The sequence below is a fragment of the Kogia breviceps genome, chromosome 3, assembly GCF_026419965.1.
Source record: "Kogia breviceps isolate mKogBre1 chromosome 3, mKogBre1 haplotype 1, whole genome shotgun sequence".
Taxonomy (NCBI): domain Eukaryota; kingdom Metazoa; phylum Chordata; class Mammalia; order Artiodactyla; family Physeteridae; genus Kogia; species Kogia breviceps.
The window spans coordinates 43,138,102-43,160,409 of record NC_081312.1 but is presented as its reverse complement, the minus strand read 5'-3'; the positions used below and the strand labels follow the sequence as shown (position 1 = coordinate 43,160,409).

Genomic DNA, 22,308 nt, shown 5'->3' with positions numbered 1-22,308 from the left:
TCCCAAAACACCTACAGCAGTGCCTTGCTATTCAAAAAGTATTTGTTGACTATTTAATTATGGCCATAAGCCCATTACCAAAATAAACAGGGTAACACCCATCATCTTACAAATATGAAGCATGAACTAAATACTACTAACCAAAAAGGAAGTTTGACCAGTTTTAGAACGAAATATATTGATCTCATGCAAATTGGGAAGATATATTCCATTGTAAGTGGCTTTGAGACTTAGGATTTAATTACTTTTTACATTCTGTGTGGAAGGGTTATTCCGTGCCTGTATATGTCTTGTCTAAAAACAGAGAACTAGGCCAATTGATATATCAAGTCCCCTTCCTACTACAAGTCTGCAATCCTTTTCATTGGTAAAGTTCATATTCATTTAAAGAGAGGTTGCACATGAAAACAAGATATACCCTGAGAATACAATTAAAAAGAAGAAAAAACTGCTTCAAGCTGAATCTAGAACTCATTCTATCCAGGCCCAAATCCCTTGAAATAGCCAGAACAGTAGGTTTTGTTTTATTTATTCTGTTATGACCTACTATATAAAGGAGACATAAAAGATGCATTTTGCAGAATGAGTTCAAAGCAATTCTTCCATAACTGGTGTACAGAAATAGCCAAAGGGAAAAAAAATTTCTTCAGAATCAGAGTGATTGAAAATATGTCGCATACAGAAAAAATTATTTACTTTTGGACTGGTCTAAAGTGTGAGGCATCACCGCAAAAGAAATAAATTGGTCCCCAAAAGATTCTCAGTAAAGATAAATGGGATGATTACATGATGTTCTTTCTTTTCTCTTTTTACTTTTAAGAGCTTTCTATAAGTGGTTTTCAGGCCTAGTGACATGTTTTGTTTTCCTTCCATTTCTCCCTTTGTAAAAAGCATTTTAAGGCACTTACCATTGCCAGCTAATGTTCATTTTATGACATTTTTCTCAGCAGTCATCTTCCATAGATGAGCATTTTTCACTAGGATCATATTCTGCTTAGTTCATCAAAAATGTAAAACTCATTTTTTTCCCTGTCAGACTTCATTTTTCCTGTAAATTCTATTTCTCTGGTCTTCTTTTATCATACCTCTCTGCTTGTTTCCTAGATTCCATGCTGCTGCTTTTGAAATTTATTGTCTTCTCCACTGTGTATACTGTTCCTTGTTTCAAAGATGCAAGCCTGGGCACTTTGGCCCGATCCTTTTTTTATGTCAGAGTCTTGAATTCCAGTTTACTGCTGCGTTTGAGGCAGCCTCGAGGACTACAACCAAATCCCAGGTGATGCAATGCCCTGTTCATTCATGAGCAGTTTTACAGACCCATTCCTTTGCCCAAGGCACAATCTCAGCAATTGGCTCTACATGGGAGGAGGAAATGTGACAGGAAGGGCATCATAAGCAGACAATTTTTAAAAAGATATGGGAGAAATAAAAGTACTAGTAGCTGGAAACATTTTCCCCATCACAAAAAAAGAAACAAAGGCAAAGGGCTTCCCTGGTGGCACAGTGGTTGAGAGTCTGCCTGCCTGCTGATGCAGGGGATGAGGGTTCGTGCCCCCGTCCGGGAAGATTCCACATGCCGCGGAGCGGCTGGGCCCGTGAGCCATGGCCGCTGAGCCTGCGTGTCCGGAGCCTGTGCTCCGCAAAGGGAGAGGCCACAACAGTGAGAGGCCCGCGTAGCGCAAAAATTAAAAAAAGAAGCAAAGACGATGACCACCGCCACCCTCTTCCTCCTTCTCCATTCCTGCCTCCAGGCCCAGGAGGTGGACTTCTGGCTGGAGAAATTAGGAACAAGGCACTTGAGTTAGGGGATCGAGAGGGGACTCTTAGGCTGCTGCTTTCCCAATTCGAGCCTTCTTTAAGAGCAACCTCGAGGGCTGACACTGAAGAGGTGCAGTTTAGGACTCCGGGTGATATGTCTGAGAAGTGCCCTTTCCTCAGGAAAGCTCAGTGAGGTTGGGCCATCGTGGAGTTTAACTTTATACACACTGGGACAGTCATACTGGTTGTTAAAATAGTGAAGTACTTCCTTATCAGTTGGTGAAAAGCCATTATCCCAAGCTGCTCCTCCAAGCCCTCCCCTTAGCAGCCTCACTTCCTCCCTGTCATCCCAAAGTAAAAGGTGGGGGACAGGTAATGCCTGGCACAGTCGCAGGTCATTTCTTTCTTTTTTTTTTTTTTTTTTTTTTTTTGTGGTAAGCGGGCCTCTCACTGTTGTGGCCTCTTCCGTTGCGGAGCACAAGTTCCAGACGCGCAGGCTCAGCGGCCATGGGTCACGGGCCTATTCACTCCGCCGCATGTGGGATCTTCCCGGACCGGGTCACGAACCCGCATCCCCTGCATCTGCAGGCGGACTCTCAACCACTGTGCCACCAGGGAAGCCCCGGAGGTCATTTCTGATTGGTTAGTGTCGTGCTCATGCCATTGGAAGTATTTTTAGTAGCTTCCTGGTTAAAGCAGAACAGTGACATCCTTAGAGAGGGAGTATGAGAAAGACAGTCTCCCGCAAAAAGCCCATTTTCAGACTAGATAGTCCACAAGTGGCATCTTTGTTACAAAGTGGTCCTCCCTAATGGTGGGTTCTGCCTGTGTCTAATAGAAGGAAGTAGAACTTGCTGCATAGGTCACCTGGGGATTTTTGGCCTTCTAGGATAAGAGAGCAAAGAAGTGTTCTAGAATCTAAGAAGTATTGCTTAGGAACCAAGAGTGTGCATTTAGCTTCAAAATAGGATAATAATAGTTTTGCTAGTCTAGGATTGCTGGATTAAATGAGATAGTACAGAAAGTACTTAGCACAGTATCCTAAATGCCCATTACATGTTCAATAAATACAATTGTTTGAAACAGGGTGTAGACCTAGTTGATGAAGTATTGATTTTTAGGTATAAAAGGAGGTGTGGGGCTTCCCTTGTGGCGCAGTGGTTGGGAGTCCGCCTGCCGATGCAGGGGGCGCGGGTTCGTGCCCCGGTCTGGGGGGATCCCACGTGCCGTGGGGCGGCTGGGCCCGTGGGCCATAGCCGCTGGGCCTGCGCATCCGGAGCCTGTGCTCCGCAGCGGGAGAGGCCACAGCAGTGAGAGGCCCGCGTATCGCAAAAAAAAAAAAAAAGGAGGTGTGTCCTGAGTTGACGGCTAATGGATTTTTTTTTTTTTTTTTGAGGAACTTTCTGAGAGCAGAAGTAAACCTGTTGGGACTTTCCTGGTGGCACAGTGGTTAAGAATCCGCCTGCCAATGTAGGGGACACGGGTTCAAGGCCTGGTCCGGGAAGATCCCACATGCCACGGAGCAACTAAGCCTGTGCTCCACAACTACTGAGCTTGTGCTCTAGAGCCCGTGAACCACAACTACTGAGCCCATGTGCCTACAGACCGTGCTCCACAACAAAGACAAGCCACCGCAATGAGAAGCCCACGCACCTCAACAAAGAGTAGCCCCCTCTCACTGCAACTAGGGAAAGCCCTCGCCCAGCAAGGAAGACCCAACGCAGCCAAAAAAAAGAAGTAAACCTGTTGATATGCCCCTATGTAAATTTCAGGTTTTGGTGGAAGGAATAATTTTCTGGGTATAGATTTTAGAGTGATAGGTTTGGTATAATTCTGTAGCATTTTCTTGGAATTTCACCAAACAAATTAATAAAGTTCTCAAATTTAACTAAGGAATTTGGACTATGTCCACCAGGGGCTTCCCATTAACACAACTTTTTTCCCCAAACAGAAATATTCTTAAATAGGGAGAAAACGTTTTTTAATTTGCTGAGATTATGCTATTATTTAAAATGATTTGGCATTTTATGAAAATGCACTTAACTAGAACCAATTACATCACTTACACAGCTGAAAATAGGTTGGAACTGTAATAGTATCTGGCCTATTACAGACATTCAGTATATTTACCTTATTTAGGGATCTCAAAACATTTTATAGTTATGGAGGTATATTTCTGCTCCAAATTCCTTATTTATCAAATGAGACACTGAAACTGCAAGAGGTTGCCCAATACCAGGGGAAAGCCCATGCAGGAATCCTCGTCTCTGGATTTGTAGTCCAGGGCTCTTCCTCTCCTATACAGGCTAACTTTAGCGGCATGGTCCTGTTTCAAAGTGGGAGAAACATGTTCAAGGGCTTAATCGAAGCTTTAGCTTTACAGTGAAGCATCATAATGTATGTTGACACCTGTGCCTGGGCTCCTGTTCTTTCCTCTGACTTGAACACTTGTGTCACCTTTCTTCTTTGGCTGACTAAGGATGTTACTCTTCTTCAGGACTCAACTGGAGCATCGCCTCCAGGAAGCTGTCTCTGATAACCCAGGTTGGGCTGAGTGCCCTTCTTCAGGCCCCCATCATACCTGGGCACACCTCTGTCGTAGCACTCAGGTTCAGAACAGCTACTTCTCAGGCACCCAGTCTCTGCATTGGTGCTGTGCAAAGTCTGCTTCCTGCATCCCACTCCAGCCTCTATCACTTTCCAGGTTATATTCTCCCCTTACCCTGTACCATACCCTTGCCCATATTCCCCCTCAGTTTGTACCACGCCCCAACCTGTATGTCTCTCAGCTTTTGTCCTCCCAGCCTGTATCCTTCCCAACCTACATACCCTCAACATATTACCCTGCCAACTAGTAGTCATCTCAGCCTGTATGCCTACCAGCTTGCATCCCCTCCCACCTGAATGTGCCCTAGCTTGTGTCTTTCCCCACCAGACTGTATCTTCTTACCATATCCCTCCAGCCTATATCCCCCTGCGAAAGGAAGAATTCTATCAATAAAACAGCTCCAGAGATGCCTGGTCCCTGATATGCACACACCTTCTCCCAGTTATTCAATCAAACTCTAATTTAGGTGCTGCTGTAAAGGGATTTTGCAAATGTAATTAATGTCCCAAAGTAGTTGACTTTAAAATAGAGAGATTATCTGGGTAGGCCTGATCTAATCAACATGAGCCCCTTAAGTCTGAGTCTAAAGGTTGGAGACAGAGAAATGAGAGATGTGAAGCATGAGAGGGCATGTGGAGGGGGCCTGATGGCAAGGATCTACGGGCACCTTCCAGTTGCTGAGAGTGGCCTCTGCCAACAGCCAGCAAGAATAGGGGGGTCTCTGTTCTACAGGCACAAGAAACTGAATTCTTCCAACAACCACGTGAGCTTGAAAGAGGCCCCTGAGCTCCAGAAAGGAATACGGCCCAGCCGACACCTTGATTTTAACCTTGTGATACCCCGAGTGGAGAACTCATCCTCACCATGACTGGACTTTTAATAAATGGGTGTTGCTTTAAGCCACTAAATTTGCGATAATTTGTTACACGGCCGTAGAAAACTAACACAACCAAGCCCTGCCTCTATCTCCCCAGTGTGTATCCCCTCAGCCTATAACCCCCAAGCCTGAATTTCCCTAGGATGTATCTCCCCAGCTCGAATCATTCTGCAGCCTGTTTTGCACCCCTGCTCCAGCATGGATCCCCCTGGCCTGCGTTACTCCCAGCTGGTACCATTCCCCAGACTGAATGCTCCCTGCCCACATACACACAGCCTGTCACATGCAATGCCCTCATCAATGCACACACACACACACACACACACACACACACACACACACACACACACACACACACACACACACACACACTGGTGTCACTACCAGCACCGACTCCTATGCACAGCACTGCACCCTAAGTGATTCAGCCCAAGGAACACACCAGTCAAATCCACAGTCCACATTACTATATAGAGATTTTGTCTCCTTTCCAAGACCAGTGAGCAGGGCTGGGCAGCCCAAAAGCAAGACTGTAGTCTCTCCTCCTTTGCTCCCTTGAGTCTCAAGCCAGTCGTGGGTAGACTGTCGGCCCCACTTCTTAAGCTCTGAGCCTTGCACTAGTTTCTCCAGCACTCTAGAATCAGAGGGCCCCTACAGGTGGCCAAAGGTACTCCATTTCCAAAGGAAATGAACTGGGCCTCAAACCCACTGGCCAAAATCCTTTCATCCCTCCTCTCTAAGGATCTGAAAATCCCTTTCCTTCAGGAGTATTGCTGACATTCCTTCTTTCCCTGCATTTCCCACCTCTGTTCCAGGGCCAAGCATTGTTTCCTCTCCTTCTGGACTTTTTTTCCATTTGTGCTATCCCACAACTTATATTTGCAAGATGGTGCTTTTCTCAGTCCTGTATTCCTCCATAATATATCTTTGTACCTAAACCAGAACTCTCTCTGAGGTGGTTGGGATGAGCGGCATAAGTTGCTAATACTTACCTTCAAAACTCAAACATTAGGTGAAGAAGATGGAATATCAGCATAAAAAGGATAAATACCTTTATATATAATAACCCTATGAGGTACAGTTATACTCTTATTTCACAGATGAGGAAATTGAGGCTCAGAGAGGTTAAGTAAGTTGTCAAAGATCACACAGCAAGCAAGCAGCAGAGCTGAGATACCAACTCAGGAAGTCTGGCTCCAGAGCCCATCCTCTTGCCTGCTCCACTGAACACTTACTAGGTGTCAGGATCACTGTGCTAAATAGAGTGTGTGCACGATTTATGTGACAAAGGAGAAGAAGAGAGAGCAGAGAGAACGGTGTGCTGAAGTGATAGGGAAATTTTCCACAGAGAAAGTAGGGCTTGAGCTAGCATGACAGGAAAATTAGGACTCAGGGTTACAAGGGTAGGGTGTTCAAGTTGGGGGAATGGGATGAACTAGGCATAGGAGTGAGAACATGCATTTTCTGGTACCATAATTTGCATAGGGAAATCATGGGAAATAAAGCTGGAGACAGGATTGTTGCTGCTTTGAATGTCAAGGCAAGGAATCTGGCCTTAGTTACAAGGCAAAAGGGAAGGATTCTAAGCAAGTGATTCGTGAGAAGGGAGGGGCAGCTGAATATGGTGACTGACTGGATTTGGGAGATGAAAAGAATTTAAAATTTTTTCCAAGGTTTAGTGCTTGGGGGTCTAGAATAATTTTAGTTTTAATAATAGAAATTGATTAAATTCTATTTGGAATTGAAATGTGCCTCCTTATAATAGTTACACATATGATTGGTCTTTAAATTCTGCTGGGATGGAAGTTGCATTTGCCCTCTCCATAAAGCAATCCAGGAAAGTTTTGTATAGGACCAGACAAATATGAGGAATTAACAGTATCATCAGAATCCTGTAGATGCTCCTTTCCTTATAGAAAAATTCAAAAACTCCAGCTACGCTATGGGCATTTTGGCAATGACCCAATTGCCTTCCGGGGTAGTATCGCCTAAATAGAATGACTGAGGAATTCAGCTCTAGGGGTTTCTTTCTCGCTCTGTATGTATATCCAGCTGGTGAGAAGTGGGTTTCTGTTGACCATGAGATCAAAGCAGGTCTAATTTGAGGGTATAGAAAATATTGCTAGTCAACAGGTACAGATTGCAGGTCATCACTGTATACTCTCCAGCTTTTTTTAAGATACTTGAATGTTGTACAGATGAACCGGTTTGCAGGGCAGAAGCTGAGACACAGATGTAGAGAACAAACGTATGGACACCAAGGGTGGAAAACCGCGGCGGGGTGTGGATGGTGGTGTGCTGAATTGGGTGATTGGGATTGACATGTATACACTGATGTGGATAAAATTGATGACTAATAAGAACCTGCAGTATAAAAGAACAAACAAGCAAACAAACAAAACAACTAATACTAAACTTTCTTTGGGTTATTTGTATGGAAATCTGTTAATATAAATGTTTCAGACTTTACATGAAATTTCTAAAAATCTTATATATTCTGGTATAATGTTATAAGTCATAATTCTAGTTATTACTTTAAAATGTATATCTCAGAAATAACTAAATTTCCTTGTCAATTGCATTATTATGAACTTTCATTAAATCTTTAACCGCGGTCATTTTTAAGTCTTTTGGAAGTTATGGGTGTACTCTGGTGCTTTTGCAAATATGTTCCTATAAAAGGGTTTCATCTTCAAGCAATTCATGGAAAAGACTCTGACAAGTACGGGTTTCTGGTAACTGGCTATACTGCTGAACTGAATGAATAAGCATTTTCAGAACTCTAATGGAAAACTGATGAACTCATAAAAGTGCTAACAAAAGATCAAGATTAAAAAAAAATTAATTACATAGGACTGAGTGAACTGATAAGGATGATTATAATTTTTGTGACTTTCTGTTTGAATTAAAAAAAGAAAAATCCCACAAATCAATTTTCACTGCAAAGTAGAGGAGCTGTTACAGTGGAGGATTACTGGACTGAATGTCAATATTATGACATAGTATAAGTGTAAAAAAAAAAAAGTTTGTTGAACTCAACTCATCAAGGGACTAATAGGATTTTAGAAATTCTGAGAATGTCACACCACAGAAGTTTTCATATGTAATTTGAATATGTCCATTGAGGCAGATATGCATCCAGGTGCAGGGACTTATATATTTGGAGTGGATCAGAGAAAGGGTAGAAATGAGAAGGAAAGTGTAGGAGATGTACAAGCCCTGTACAAAGTAGCTCAATACCTCTTTAAAAAGAAGACAGCATTGAGGAAACTCAATGTTAAGGAGATTTACATAAGGCATTTTGAAAGATAAGAAGGGTTTTTTTTGGTGGGGAGAAGTTGGTGGTTTTTGTCTCATTATCTAATTCAATTTAGAGATTATGTGCAGATAAAATGTTCAACTAAATTGAAATTTTCCCCACACCAAAATACATTTTTTATAATATAATAATAAACTAACTATGGAACATGAAAAAAAAGATACTTCAGTGTTTTTAGGAGTTTTTACATACTTCACTGTTTTTAGGAGTTTAGTTGCAATGAACACGCAACTTAAAAGACATACGTTTTCATGCACAGAGTGAATTAGCAGTAAACAAGAACGGAAAGAACGTGAGAAAAAATACCTCTTGCTGGTGCTGGGACACACTGTGAATACTCAACAAACCAGGAGAGGAGCCAGGTGTGCTCCAGTACTGCACAGGAGAGTGAACTGAGAGGAAAAGGAGCAATGGAGACCAGCAGCTGTCATGCCTCTCCCCCCAGCAACCTGCAGGACAGTCCAGACCTGCAAGATAAAGCCAGAAAGCAGAAACTCTAGAGCCAGCTCAGTTGAATCCTAGTCTTGCCATCTACCAGCTGCATTTTCTGTGGACAAGTTACCGTCCCTCTTTGTGTCATATTCTTATCCCGCCCGAAAAAAGTTAAAATAATGTGTTACATTAAATGCCATTTGCAAAATACCTCTTAGCAAGGCACCCAAAACATTGAAGAGGCCCATAACTGTTAGTTCCTTTTCTCTTCCCCTCAGTGGGCAGCAGGAAGGAAACAGTGGAGGTAATGAGATTTTCCACCAGGCATGTGGGCAGGGCCCAGGACCAGGGAATGCAAAACAAGGCAAGTCCTGGAGAATAGGCTGGGCTATTGAGAGGCCCGTGTAACACACACACACACACACACACACACACACACACACACACACACACAAAGTTAAAATGGCATATTTTATGTTATATATATTTTACCACACCAAAAAGAACCTATTTGAACCTACCTCAGTCTGAACTACATATGGTTATTAGAAGCTGGCTACTTTCTAGAGACAGTGAGGGGAGAGACAAATACAAAAATTCAGAATCAAGGTAAGGAAGATTGTCCTCCTAAAGTTTAGAATCTAAACCTCTATGTTTCCAACTTTAGTGTGCATCAGATTCACCCGATCCAGTTGATTTGTCCCTACCAATAAAGATCCTAATTCATTAAGTCTGAGGAGGGCTGACCACCAGCATTTTTAACAGGTTCCCCCCAGGTGAGTGAGAGGCAAAAACAGTGAAAAGAACTTGGCGTTTGCTATTGCCTGGAGAGAAGCTTACTGCAACATTCCATCAACTCTTTGCCCTTTTAGTACCAAGCTCAAGTTCCAGCTATCACAGTCTGTCCCGGCTCACAGCAAGGGTTCTGGACTCCCATCTGTGCCCCCAAGCCTGGGGACCAATCAGAGAGACCGTCTTCCGCTGACTCAGCACTAGGTCACAGTGACTCAGCACCAGGTCTCAACTGTTCCTCCTGATCTGATCTTGTAACTCAGCTCTAACCTTGCTCCCATTTAACTATCCCACTTTGATAACCGGGTCTTTGTTCTGCCACCAATCCGCTGTCCTTCTCTTGCCAGTTTTCTCAGAGGAGACTGTCCCTGCATCTTGGTCTCAGGACAAAGGTTTTCCTACCTTGGCTCAGATTTTAGTTTTTTGTTTTTTTAATTGAAAACACTCACCTTCAGCACTTTGTAAGCCCCAGTCTATTCCCCAATCCCTCCTCACTCCCATTCCGTCCCTCCACACACATACTTTCCGTTTAAATTCCCTTTCTTTTCCACGCCATCTCCAGGTGTTTGGTGCCTTCCCTGGGGCCCACTTCTGACTTCATTCACCTTCCCATGAACATCCGTGAACAGACTCTGCAGGTCGATCCCAGCAAGCTGTATGCCAACTGAGGATGTGTGTCCCCAACATACTGGCACCCAGCCCCAACCTTTTTTTTTTTTTTTTTTTTTTGCGGTACGCAGGCCTCACTGCTGTGGCCTCTCCCGTTGCGGAGCACAGGCTCCGGACGCGCAGGCTCAGTGGCCATGGCTCACGGGCCCAGCCGCTCCGTGGCATGTGGGATCTTCCCGGACCGGGGCACGAACCCGTGTCCCCTGCATCGGCAGGCGGACTCTCAACCACTGTGCCACCAGGGAAGCCCATTTTAACCATTTTTAAGTGTAAAATTCAGTAGTATCAATTATGCTGTACAACCATCACCACTATTTATTTTCTTTTTCATCACTACTAACAGAAACCTTGTACCCATTAAGCAATGACTCCCCATTTTCCCCTGCCCAAAACACAGCTCTGGTGACTCTTATCCACTTTCTGCCTCCACAGTTTTGCCTATTCTAGATATTTCACGCAAGTGGAATCATACAGTATTTGTATCTTGCTTCATTCACTTGGCATGATATTTTCAAGGTTCATCTGTGTTGTAATATGTATCAGAACTTCATTTCTTTCTATGGCTGAATAATATTCCATTGTATAATATGTATATACTACATTTTGTTTACCCATTCATCTGTTGATGGACAACTGGGTTGTTTCCACCTTTTGGCTACTGTGAATAATTCTTTTTTTAAAAATTTTTATTTTATTGAAGTATAGTTTATTTACAATGTTGTGTTAATTTTTGCTGTACAGCAAAGTGATTCAGTTATACATATATATATGTACATTCTTTTTCGTATTCTTTTCCATTATGGCTTATCACAGGATATTGAATATAGTTCCCTGTGCTATACAATAGGACCTTGTTGTTTATCCATTCTGTATATAGTAGTTAGCATTTGCTAATCCCAAACTCACAATCCATCCCTCCCCCACTCCCCTCCCCCTTGACAACCACAAGTCTGTTCTCTATGTCTGTGAGTCTGTTTCTGTTTCATAGATAAGTTCATTGGTGTCCTATTTTAGATTCTACATATATGTGATGTCATATGGTATTTGTCTTTCTCTGACTTACTTCACTTAGTATGATAATCTCTAGGTCCACCCATGTTGCTGCAAATGCCATTATTTCATTCTTTTTTATGGCTGAGTAATAGTCCATTGTATATATATATATATATATATATATATATATATACACACCACATCTTTATCCATTCATTTGTCATGGGCATTTAGGTTGCTTCCATGTCTTGGCTATTGTAAATAGTGCTGCAATGAACATTGGGGTGTATATATATATATATATATATTTTTTTTTTTTTTAACATCTTTACTGGAGTACAATTGCTTTACAATGTTGTGTTAGTTTCTGCTGTATAACAAAGTGAATCAGCTATATGCATACGAATATCCCCATATCCCCTCCCTCTTGCGTCTCCCTCCCACCTTCCCTATCCCACCCCTCTAGGTGGCGGCTACTGTGAATCATTCTTCAATGAACATTAACATGTAAGTAGCTGTTTGAGTCACTCTTTTCAGTAATTTTGAGTATATACCAAGGAGTGGAATTGCTGGGTTATATGCTAATTCTGTGTTTAAAGTTTTGAGGAACTGCCAAACTGTTTTCCACAGAAGCTGCACCATTTTACATTCCCACTAGCAATGTACTACGGTTCTGCTTTCTCCACATCCTCAATGACATTTGCTGTTTTCCATTTTTTTAATTATAATCATCATAGTAGGTGTGCAGTTGTATCTCACTGTAGTTTTTATTTGCATTTCCACAGTGACTGATGATGTTGACATCTTTTCATGTGTTTACTAGCCATTTGTATACCTTCTCAGGGGAAATGTGTATGCAACTCCTTTGCCCATTTTAAAATTGAGTTGTTTGTCATTTTGTTGTTGAGTTGTAGGAGTTGTTTGTATATTCTGGATTTTAAACCTTATCAGATATACGATTTGCAAATATTTTCTCAAATTCTGTAGGTTGTCTTTTTCACTTTCTTGATTTTTTAAAAAGTTTATTTATTTTTGGCAGCACTGGGTCTTCGTTGCTGTGCGTGGGCTGTCTCTAGTTGTGGTAAGCGGGGGCCACTCTTCGCTGCAGTGGCGGGCCTCTCACTGCAGTGGCTTCTCTTGTTGTGGAGCACAGGTTCCAGGCACGTGGGCTTCAGTAGTTGTGGCTCACGGGCTCTGGAGCGAAGGCTCAGTAGTTGTGGTGCACGAGCTCAGGTGGTCCGCGGCATGTGGGATCTTCCTGGACCAGGGCTTGAACCCGTGTCTCCTACATTGGCAGGCAGATTCTTAACCACTGCACCACCAGGGAAGTCCTCTTGATATCCTTTGATGCACAAGAGTTTTCAATTTTGATGAAGTGCAATGTATCTACTTTTTATTGTTGTTGCTTGTGCTTTTGGTGTCAAACCAAATCCAAGGTCATGAAGGTTTATCTCTATGTTTTTTTCTAAGAGTTTTATAGGCTTTGCCCTTATATTTATGTTATTGATCCAATTTGCATTAATTTTTACATATGGTATGAGGTGGGGTGGTTCAACCTCATTCTTTTGCGTGTAGAAATCCAGCTGACCCAGAACCATTTATTGAAGACACTATTCTTTCCCTATTGAATAGACTTGGCACATTTGTCAAAGATTAATTGGTCACATTATTACTGTTTAATGAGTTTCGGATTTGCTAGATGAAGAGTTCTGAAGATGGATGGTGGTGACGGTTGCCCAACAATGTGAATGTACTTAATGTCACTGAACTGAATACTTAAAATGGTTAAGATGATACATTTTATATTATATATATTTTACAATTTTTAAAAATCAATTGGCCATAGATGAATGGGTTTATTTCTGAACTCTTAATTCTATCCCACTAGTCTATCTATCCTTATGCCAAGAGCACACTGTTTTGATTACTCTCACTTTTAATAAGCTTTGAAATTGGAACATGTGAACTACTCCAATTTTGTTCTTTTTCAGAATTATTTTGGCTTTTTGGGTCCCTTGCAATTGCATATGAATTGAAGGACCGTCTTTTCCATTTCTGCAAACAACACTTGGAATTTTGATGGGGATTGTACTGAATCTGTAAATAGGGATATTACCGTCTTAATGATATTAAGTTTTCTAATCCACAAATACAGAATGTCTTTCCATTTATTCAGGTCTTCTTTCTTTCAGCAATATATTGTAGTTTTCAGTTTGGGTAGGTTCTTAAACTATAAAGTTTTTCTTCCCTTGCTTCAGTATGACACTCTTTAGATCAAATAAAAAAGGAATAAAACTTACAGAAAGGCAGTCAGTATTTCCTTCATTTTGTTCGCACCCACCCATGAGAAGAAAAGACTTATAGATCACTCAGTATTAAACAAGCATTTATTGACAATTCTTTCTATTTTGAGCCCTGAACTAGGTGCTGGTTTCCATAAGTTTAAAATAGTATGAGTATCAGGTTGAAATCCAAACACTGATGGTATAATGGGAAATAATACAAAGCAGCCTCAGACAGAAAGCTGAGGGAATATAAACGAAGCAGAACTAGGGGTTCTGCACAGGGGGGTTGAGTTAGGAGAGGTTTCAGATAGAGGCTTTGAATGTGAAATGGAATTTTGCCAGCCAGAAAAGGGGAAGGAGAGGACAACATTTGGGGAAGAGAATGTGAATCACAGCATGAGGCAAGGCAAGTTCAGGAAATGCTAAGCCTGGTTACTGAGGGTTGTGTATGGCGGGAGAGGTGAAGAAACATGGGGCTAACAGGGAGGTAGACATGCCTCACTCACCTGTGGTTGCTCAACAAGCTTGCTCATTTGAACAAGTGTAAAAAAAAAATTGAGACATTATCTGTTGATGTATTCCGTTCAAAAAAAGATGATGCATTTTAAAAGTGAGACATAGAATAAAAGCTGTAGAGTAGATAATAGTATTTTTATCAATGTTAATGTTCTGATTTTGATACTTGTACTATGTTAGGAGAGAGAATGTTCTTAGGAGGTACACACTGAAGTATTTAGGGGAAAGGGGGCACCATGAATGCAACTTACTTTCAAATGGTTCAGAAAAAATAATATGTTTGTATATAGATAGAGAGAAATCATCAAGTAAAAGTGGTAAAATGCTAACAGGTGGAGAATCACAGTGAAGGGTGTAAAAGAGCTTTTGTACTACTCTGGCAACTCTCTTATAAGTCTGAAATTAATTTTAAAAAAAATCCCCCCCCCAAGAATAATGATGTCTCTCTTCTCTATAATACAAACTGAGTTCTGAAAAAAAAAGAACAATTTTTATTTAAAATGTTTTTATACACATAAAAAATGTCTGAAAAGACACCAAACTACCTATCAGTGACTACTACTAAAGAGTAGGAATGGGTTGCGAAAAGGAGGATTTAAATTTAGTTTATACCTTTCTGTATTGTTTGAATATTTTATCAAGAGCATGTATTAATTTTATAATTAAAAATAAAACCACAGAAGACATCAAAAAAAACCCTGGGTGGGTGATAATTAATGACTGAGGGACTTCCTTGGTGGTGCAGTGGTTAAGAATCCGCCTGCCAGTGCAGGGGACACAGGTTCGAGCCCTGGTCCAGGAAGATCCCACATGCCGCAGAGCAACCAAGCCCGTGTGCCACAACTACTGAGCCTGTGCTCTCGAGCCCGCAAGCCACAACTACTGAAGCTCACATGCACCTAGAGCCCATGCTCTGCAACAAGAGAAGCCACCACAATGAGAAGCCCACGCACCATAACGAAGAGTAGCCCCCGCTCTCTACAACTAGAGAAAGCCCGCACACAGCAACAAAGACCTAATGCAGCCAAAAATATTGAAAAAAAAAAAAAAGCGAGTCATGTGAATGTTTAAGAAAAAAATTAATGACCGAGGAACACTTCTCCATTGTATCATAATAGGGAGGGGGTGGTAATAAAAGATATTTTTTAAATAAAGAAAAATATATATCTTACATAAATACATAAAAATCAACAAATAGATGTGAACATATAAACAACTGTTGGTACTTAATGAGAAAGATTTTTATGTCCCTGAGAAGCTTTTCTTCAGAAACTGAGAGGTCAAAAATCTTACCACGTTTTTCTCCCTATCCAATGCTCCATTGGTAAGGAAAATCAAAGAAACTCTCTTAATAATTTAAGCAAAAAGCCTACATTTTAATACTACTGCCTACATTTTGCCAAAGCCAAAGTTGTTTTTGTTAAGGATGACGTCTATGGGCTGACAAAAAAAAAATTACTGCCTGTTGTAGTTTCCTTAGCCCATCCACATGATCAAACTGAATTAAGCACTCATTAAAATCGAGCACTTAAAAGAGAGAGGGACTTCCCTGGTGGCGCAGTGGTTGGGAGTCAGCCTGCCTGTGCAGGGGACACGGGTTCGAGCCCTGGTCCGGGAGGATCCCGCATGCCAGGGAGCAGCCGGCCCGTGTGCCACAGCTGCTAAGCCTGCGTGCTGCGGCTGCTGGGGCCCGCATGCCTGGAGCCCGTGCTCTGCAACAAAAAAAGAGGCCACTGCAATGGGAGGTTTGTGCCCAGCGACGAGCAGTGGCCCCCACTCGCTCCCTCTGCAACTAGGGAGGGCCTGCGCACAGCAGCGAGGACCCAACACAGCCATAAATAAATAATTTTTTTAAAAAAGCGAGAGAAGTTTCATTTAGGATACGAATAGATGAAAAGGGAAATATAAAAATGACACCAATAAAGCCAGTACTCAATTTCCTGCTTCTGGTCCCACCAAGTCATGCTTTCCCCAGGGTTAGAAGTGGCTGAAAACGGAGTGATGTTGATGAAGTGCCCTAAACCAAGGTATGGATATGCCCCATCTCTCCAGTTCAAGAGAGGGCCAGAGGAGTCAGGTAAAGTCTTAGGTCATCACCCTATGAGGAATATCAAATGCCACGCTCAGAAGCTTCAGATGATCAGGGCTCAGACCTTTTATATGCTTTTATACTGTTGTCTCCCAACTATTTTCTCCCACTGCTGTACACAATTATCAATTGAAATTCTGGTGTTGCTACTAGTAAGGAGATATCGACTCAGTAGAATAATGGGCAAAGAACATAAATAGGCAATATAAAATAACTACATGAGAAAGTCTTCAATACCAATCACTGTTATAGAAAATTACATTAAAATAATGATGCAATACCATTTTCCATTTATCAAATAGGCAAAGTCTAAAAAGACAGATTATACCTTGTGCTTGAAAAGGTGAATGGGCAATCTTCTTTACAATTGGTGGGAGTGTAATTGGTAAAACTTTTGGAGATGCATTACAGGTACATAAAGGATATATCTATCTATATAGACATATATTGATACGGACCTTGAGCAATTCTACTTATAGAAATTTATCCTATAGATATAGTTGTCCATGTTCACAAACATTATATATTTATTTTCAAGGATGTTCATTGTAGCTTTCGATAATAGTGGAAAACTTAAAATAACCTAAATGTCACCAAAAGGGCTCTTCCAAAAAAAACATGAAAAACTATTAAACTATAGTTATTAAAGAGAGGTGAGAGTATATTACAGACTTAATTAGATTTCTAAGGTATATTATGTGAAAAATAAGTTTCAGAACCAATGATCACATTTGTATAAAACAATGTGTATATATCCACACATATGTGGGGGGAAAGGGCACATTTTGCTTGATATATTTCTGTACAATATGAATATTTGCCAAGAAAAAATGTTAATAAAAGATGTTTTTATCCTATGGACTTAAAGTGGTTGAATATTGTCAAAAACTACAAAGCATGTTTGTATTTTTCCAGAAGAATTAAATTACAATTGGGGGGAAAAAAACAGTTGTTTATGTGTTTAAAGCAAAACATCTGCCAACTATATTTAGTTTGACATTTTTTTCATGTCCTGCTTACCAAACTAGAAACACTGAATCATAATTAAGATATAATTAGAAAGAAGTGCTACCCCAGAATGATATGCTTAATGATGTATTTGCACTGTGGTGTACGTTGATGTGTAAATGCAAAAGAAGACTACAGCCAGAAAGAAGTGTGTAGGGTTAAGCAACATGATACCCACTGAAATAACCCACTTCTAGTTAGTTTTCTTCCCCACTGCCTTCTCTCATACGCAAGAGGGAATAATAATCCAAAAATCAAAGTATTTATCTCTGGGAAATCTGAAACTAGATGCTGATTGTGTTTATAAACCAGCCGGCAGCAGTCAGAACAAAGGTCAGAATGAAGAAAGGATCAAGAGAACTTGCTCCCTTAGAGTTTACTAGGATAAACCTCTTAGTAATTTCCTTCTTTGTAGGCATTTTACCGTGCAGGAGTAATTTAGAGCAACAAGTCTGGACCTCTCCTCTGAAGGTAAGTTGGCTTGCCTTCTTGAGCTATTATAAATGAAGGGAAAAAATTACAGGCGCTGTTTTATTAATTCATTATATCCTTCATTCATTGTTCTATGTATCATTGATTTATTTTTAAAAATATTTATCTAATACTTTGTATGTTCAGTTCTGGGAATAAAAGGTAAAAAGCCATTCCTGGGGAACTCCCTAGTGGTCCAGTGGTTAGTACTCCACGCTTTCACTGCCAAGGGCCTGGGTTTAGTCCCCGGTTGGGGAAATAAGATCCTGCAAGCCGCTTGGCACGGCCAAAAAAAAAAACCATCCCTAGACTCAAAGTAGATACTAAAGGTAGCTAAAAAAGAAAAAGAGAAAATTAGAAAGCAACATAATGAAAGGTTCATACAGAAATGGAACCCCAAGTAGGGGCACCTAAGACCCAGGGAAGACTTCCCAGCAAGAAAGATGTTTGAACTAAGTCCTGAAGGATGAAGACCATCCAGAGAAGAAGAAGCCGTGTACAGCCACAGCAGTGAGTTGAAAAAAACACAGCACATTTAGGGAAGTGCTCACAGTTCGGGATGGTTATTAGAGTTCTAAGAGGGGAATAGTGGGAAGACAAGGCCAGGGATTGCTGAGCTGGGGTCAGATCCTGAAGGATTGTGTTCACCATATAAGAAATCTAGAATTTGTCCTAATGGTTATGGGTTTTAAGCAGGAGGATGACATGATCAGGGGTGGGTTTTAGAAAGATCTCTTGGGCAGCAGTGTGAGTGATGTGAAGGAGCAGGACAATGTTTAAGATAGAAAACTTGCAGTAACATAGGAAAGAGATGATGAGTGGTTTTGGTCTTTAAAGAACATACCAAATGACAGATGAGGACACCAGTCCTCTGGTTGGACCCTGAGGCCCTGGGAAGAACTCTGGAGGACAGTGCTGAGGCAGTTTATGGAAGCGTTTGACAGTGATGGTCAGGCCTTTGGAGGCAAGGCCTAAGACAAGGAGTGGTACTTGTTATACAAGGTGGGCCACTCGTTTAAGGCCATGGAGGTTACTTCCCTGGAGGACATTTCTTCTCTCTGCCCACCAAAGAGTCCGAGATTTTTTTTTACTCCTTCCCAGGGAAATCCCTCAAGGTCCTGAAGATCTCATCCATTCTGAAACAGACCCAGGGTAGTAAATGACTGAGGCTGAAGGAATTTGCGTCCATTGGGTTGATCTGGCAGTCCAAATGTCCCAAGAAAGCCAAACTATCATCCATGGTGCCATCACTCTGACCAAGCCACCTTAATTCCTGTGGGATGAGGCAACTGAAGGGAGAACAAAATCAATAAGCACTTTGCTCTTGCCAGGTGACATTCTCTTTGCAAGGTGACAGGGTGCAGGGTCTCATAGGGGCACATCTTGTTCTTGTTCCTAAAATAACTGACACTATCTCTCTGCTCTTATGCCTAAAACACTGCTGCTAATGGCTGATGTGGATAACTGCTGTACCTCTGCTAAGAGCTGCACTTCTATGGGCAACTTTGCTAAAGCTGTCTTTGATGCCATCTCCGAGTCCTGCAGCTATCAGACCCTGAACTCTGCAAAGGGATCATATTCATCAAATTTACCTCTCAGAGATTTACTGATCATAAAGACTCAAATGACAGTGCAAAGAACCCATAGAATCCTTCTGTGGCTACCATGTTCGGTTCTTATAATATAAGCAAAAGTAAAGAAAGAGTGAGAGAGAAAGATGATGAAGATCTGATTAATCTGAACTACTACTAGTAGAAGTAGTAAGGATAGAGAGGAGGTTAAGACTGAGATATACAAGAAGGAGAAATCAGAGGACTTCATGACTGATTGAAGGTGGGAAGTAAGAGGGAGGGAGAAGTTGAGAATGACTACTTTGGGTTTTGGCTCCTGGAAGGTCTTTCAAGATGATAAGAAAAGTAGGATATGGGGCCACTTTTCAAGGGATTACAAATAGTTAAGTTTTTGGACATACAGAATTTAAGACACTTGAGGGACATCCACAAAGATCAGTGGGTAGCTGGATAATACAGTTTTTAAATTCAGGCAATAGAACTGGGCTGAAGGTACAGATTGTTAGAGAGTGGGTGGGGTGGGTGGACATGAGTATAAGATGGTAAATGAAGCTGTGGAGGAGAATGAGATGACTCAGGGAGAGTGTGTAGAGGTGAGAAGAGAAGTGAGCCAAACATAACGATTCTCTAGCCAAATGGTAGAGAATATGTATTAAGAGGTAGATAGAATAGCAGAAAACACCAAAGAAATACCCATAAAATATGTTAAAAACCAAAACATTGTAGAAGCTAAGAGAAGAGAAAGTTTCAAGAAGAATTGTTAGTTGTGCCTATGATTCATTTGAAGCTAAAGCTTTGAAGTACTAGGACCCCCAATTCTTTTGTTTTTGTTTTTGTTTTTTTGGCCACTCCACTGGCTTGAGGGATCTTAGTTGTTCTCCGACCAGGGGCTGAACCTGGGCCCTCAGCAATGAAAGCGCCGAGTTCTAACCACTGGACCACCACGGAATTCCCTAGGACCACTCATTCTATTTTGTTTCTATGGAAAGCACCCTTGGCTTTATAATGATCCACTTTTTGATGCAGTTCCCAAGAATGTGTTCTGGGAAAAACAGGAGCCTACATAGACTCATTTTTTTAATTGATAAATTCTCTCTGTTTATTGATAAACTAATAAATTACACATGCTTATATTTGTGCATTCTGTATATGTTTATATAAATTATAAATGGAGGGAAATCTTAAGTCTTAAAAGCATTAACAGAATTCTGAATACACAATAAAATGCCAAAGTCAATTCCAAAATAAAAACAGTTTGAAAACTTGTAGAGAAGTTATGTATAATAGGTTAAAAATTGAGATGTGTCCATTGGATTTAGCAACCAAAGAAGTCACCGATGTGTTAAGCAATAGCAATCTTGGTCAAGTGGCAAAATCTAGAATGCAATGAGTTAAGAAAGGGAAGGGAAAAGAAGGTATAAGGTTGTTGCTAGAGAAGAAGATAGGTTGAGGGAGGGTTTTCTTTTTTGGAAAGATGCTGATGGGAAAGAGAAGGAGGCAGGTAACTGAGGATGCATGGCCACTGAATAGGTCGGGGAATGAGGTCTAGAGCCCAACTGGAGGGATTAGCTTTGGATAAAAGAAGGGAAGCCTCTTCCCTTGTGATAAGAAGAAAGCCATGCAGATATATTTCTAAGAGACATCCACCACCCACCAAAATTTTTTGATACAAAGCTTTTTGGTGCTGGAGTTCCAAATCAGATGGAGAGCAGGCATTTACAATGTTGTAAGAGGTGACAAGCAAACCCTCTCCCTGGGTCACCCCATTCCACAGCTCTGATAACTGCCACATCTCACATGTTCAGTAATGTCAAAAGTAGAGTGAAAACCAAGTCCTTAGTGCTGCTTAGTTGAGGTATAATTTACATACCATAAAATTCACCAGTTTTAAGTGTACACATAAATGATTTTTAGTAAATTTACCAAATTATGCAAGCATCACTGTTACCAAACCAAACTTGGGTCTGCTTGCCCATGCACAGTAAAGCCAGTCTACTGACACCAGGATTGTGGTGAAGGAAAGTGCCTTGTTTATTGCAAGGCCAACCAGGGAGTATGGACAGCTAATGCTCAAAAGACCCAAACTCTCCAATGGATTTCAGGAAGGGTTTTTTTTTTTTTTTTTTTTTTTTTTTTTTTTTTTTGCGGTATGCGGGCCTCTCACTGCTGTGGCCTCTCCCGTTGCGGAGCACAGGCTCCGGACGCGCAGGCCTAGCGGCCACGGCTCACGGGCTTAGTTGCTCCGCGGCATGTGGGATCTTCCCGGACCAGGGCACGAACCCGTGACCCCTGCATCGGCAGGCGGATTCTCAACCACTGCGCCACCAGGGAAGCCCAGGAAGGGTTTTTAAAGGCAAGGTGAGGGAGAGAGCTGCAGGATGCACAATCAACTCAGGCACAATTCCCTGACTGGTTGATGGTGAGGTAACAGGGTGATGTCACAGGGCTTAACGTCATCATAGGCTCCAGCCAGTCTTGGGGCTATGTGTTCATGGTCATCAGGCAGTTAGCTTCTTCCATCTGGTGGGGGCTTTAGTTCTGTAAAACAACTCAGGAATGTGTGTCAGACACTGTTATCTATGTCCTTCAGGGAGGAACTAAAGATTCTGCGACTCTACTGTATGGCTGATCTATTGTTCAAATTGTTACCAGTTCTTCTGGACCAACTGCTGTCTTTCGTTACTACATGTTCACACTCTTCTAATCATTAACTTTTGAGCCAGCCTTTTGTGACTCAGGGGAGGCCTGGGAAACTAAAGCTTTTCTACAAACAAGAGGCAGGCAGAGGAACGGCGGGGGGGTCTGTCCTGGAAAGGTGCCATAGAATCCTGCTTGGTTACATCACCATAATCCAGTGTTATAATATTTCCATCACCCCAGTAAAATCCCTAATGCCCATTTTCAGCTAATCCCCATTCCC

The 22,308-nt window shown here is 41.5% G+C and overlaps 1 protein-coding gene across 2 annotated transcripts in view; it reads right to left on the bottom strand.

Moving 5' to 3' along the window:
* Positions 1-22,308, bottom strand: part of ARMH4 (armadillo like helical domain containing 4) — a 204,200-nt gene that overhangs the window by 164,629 nt on the left and 17,263 nt on the right. For both annotated transcript variants that reach the window (XM_067028420.1, XM_059059659.2), the window contains exon 2: positions 8,869-9,029. The gene's annotated coding sequence lies outside the window, so the exon portion shown is untranslated. The remainder of the gene's footprint in view (positions 1-8,868; positions 9,030-22,308) is intronic.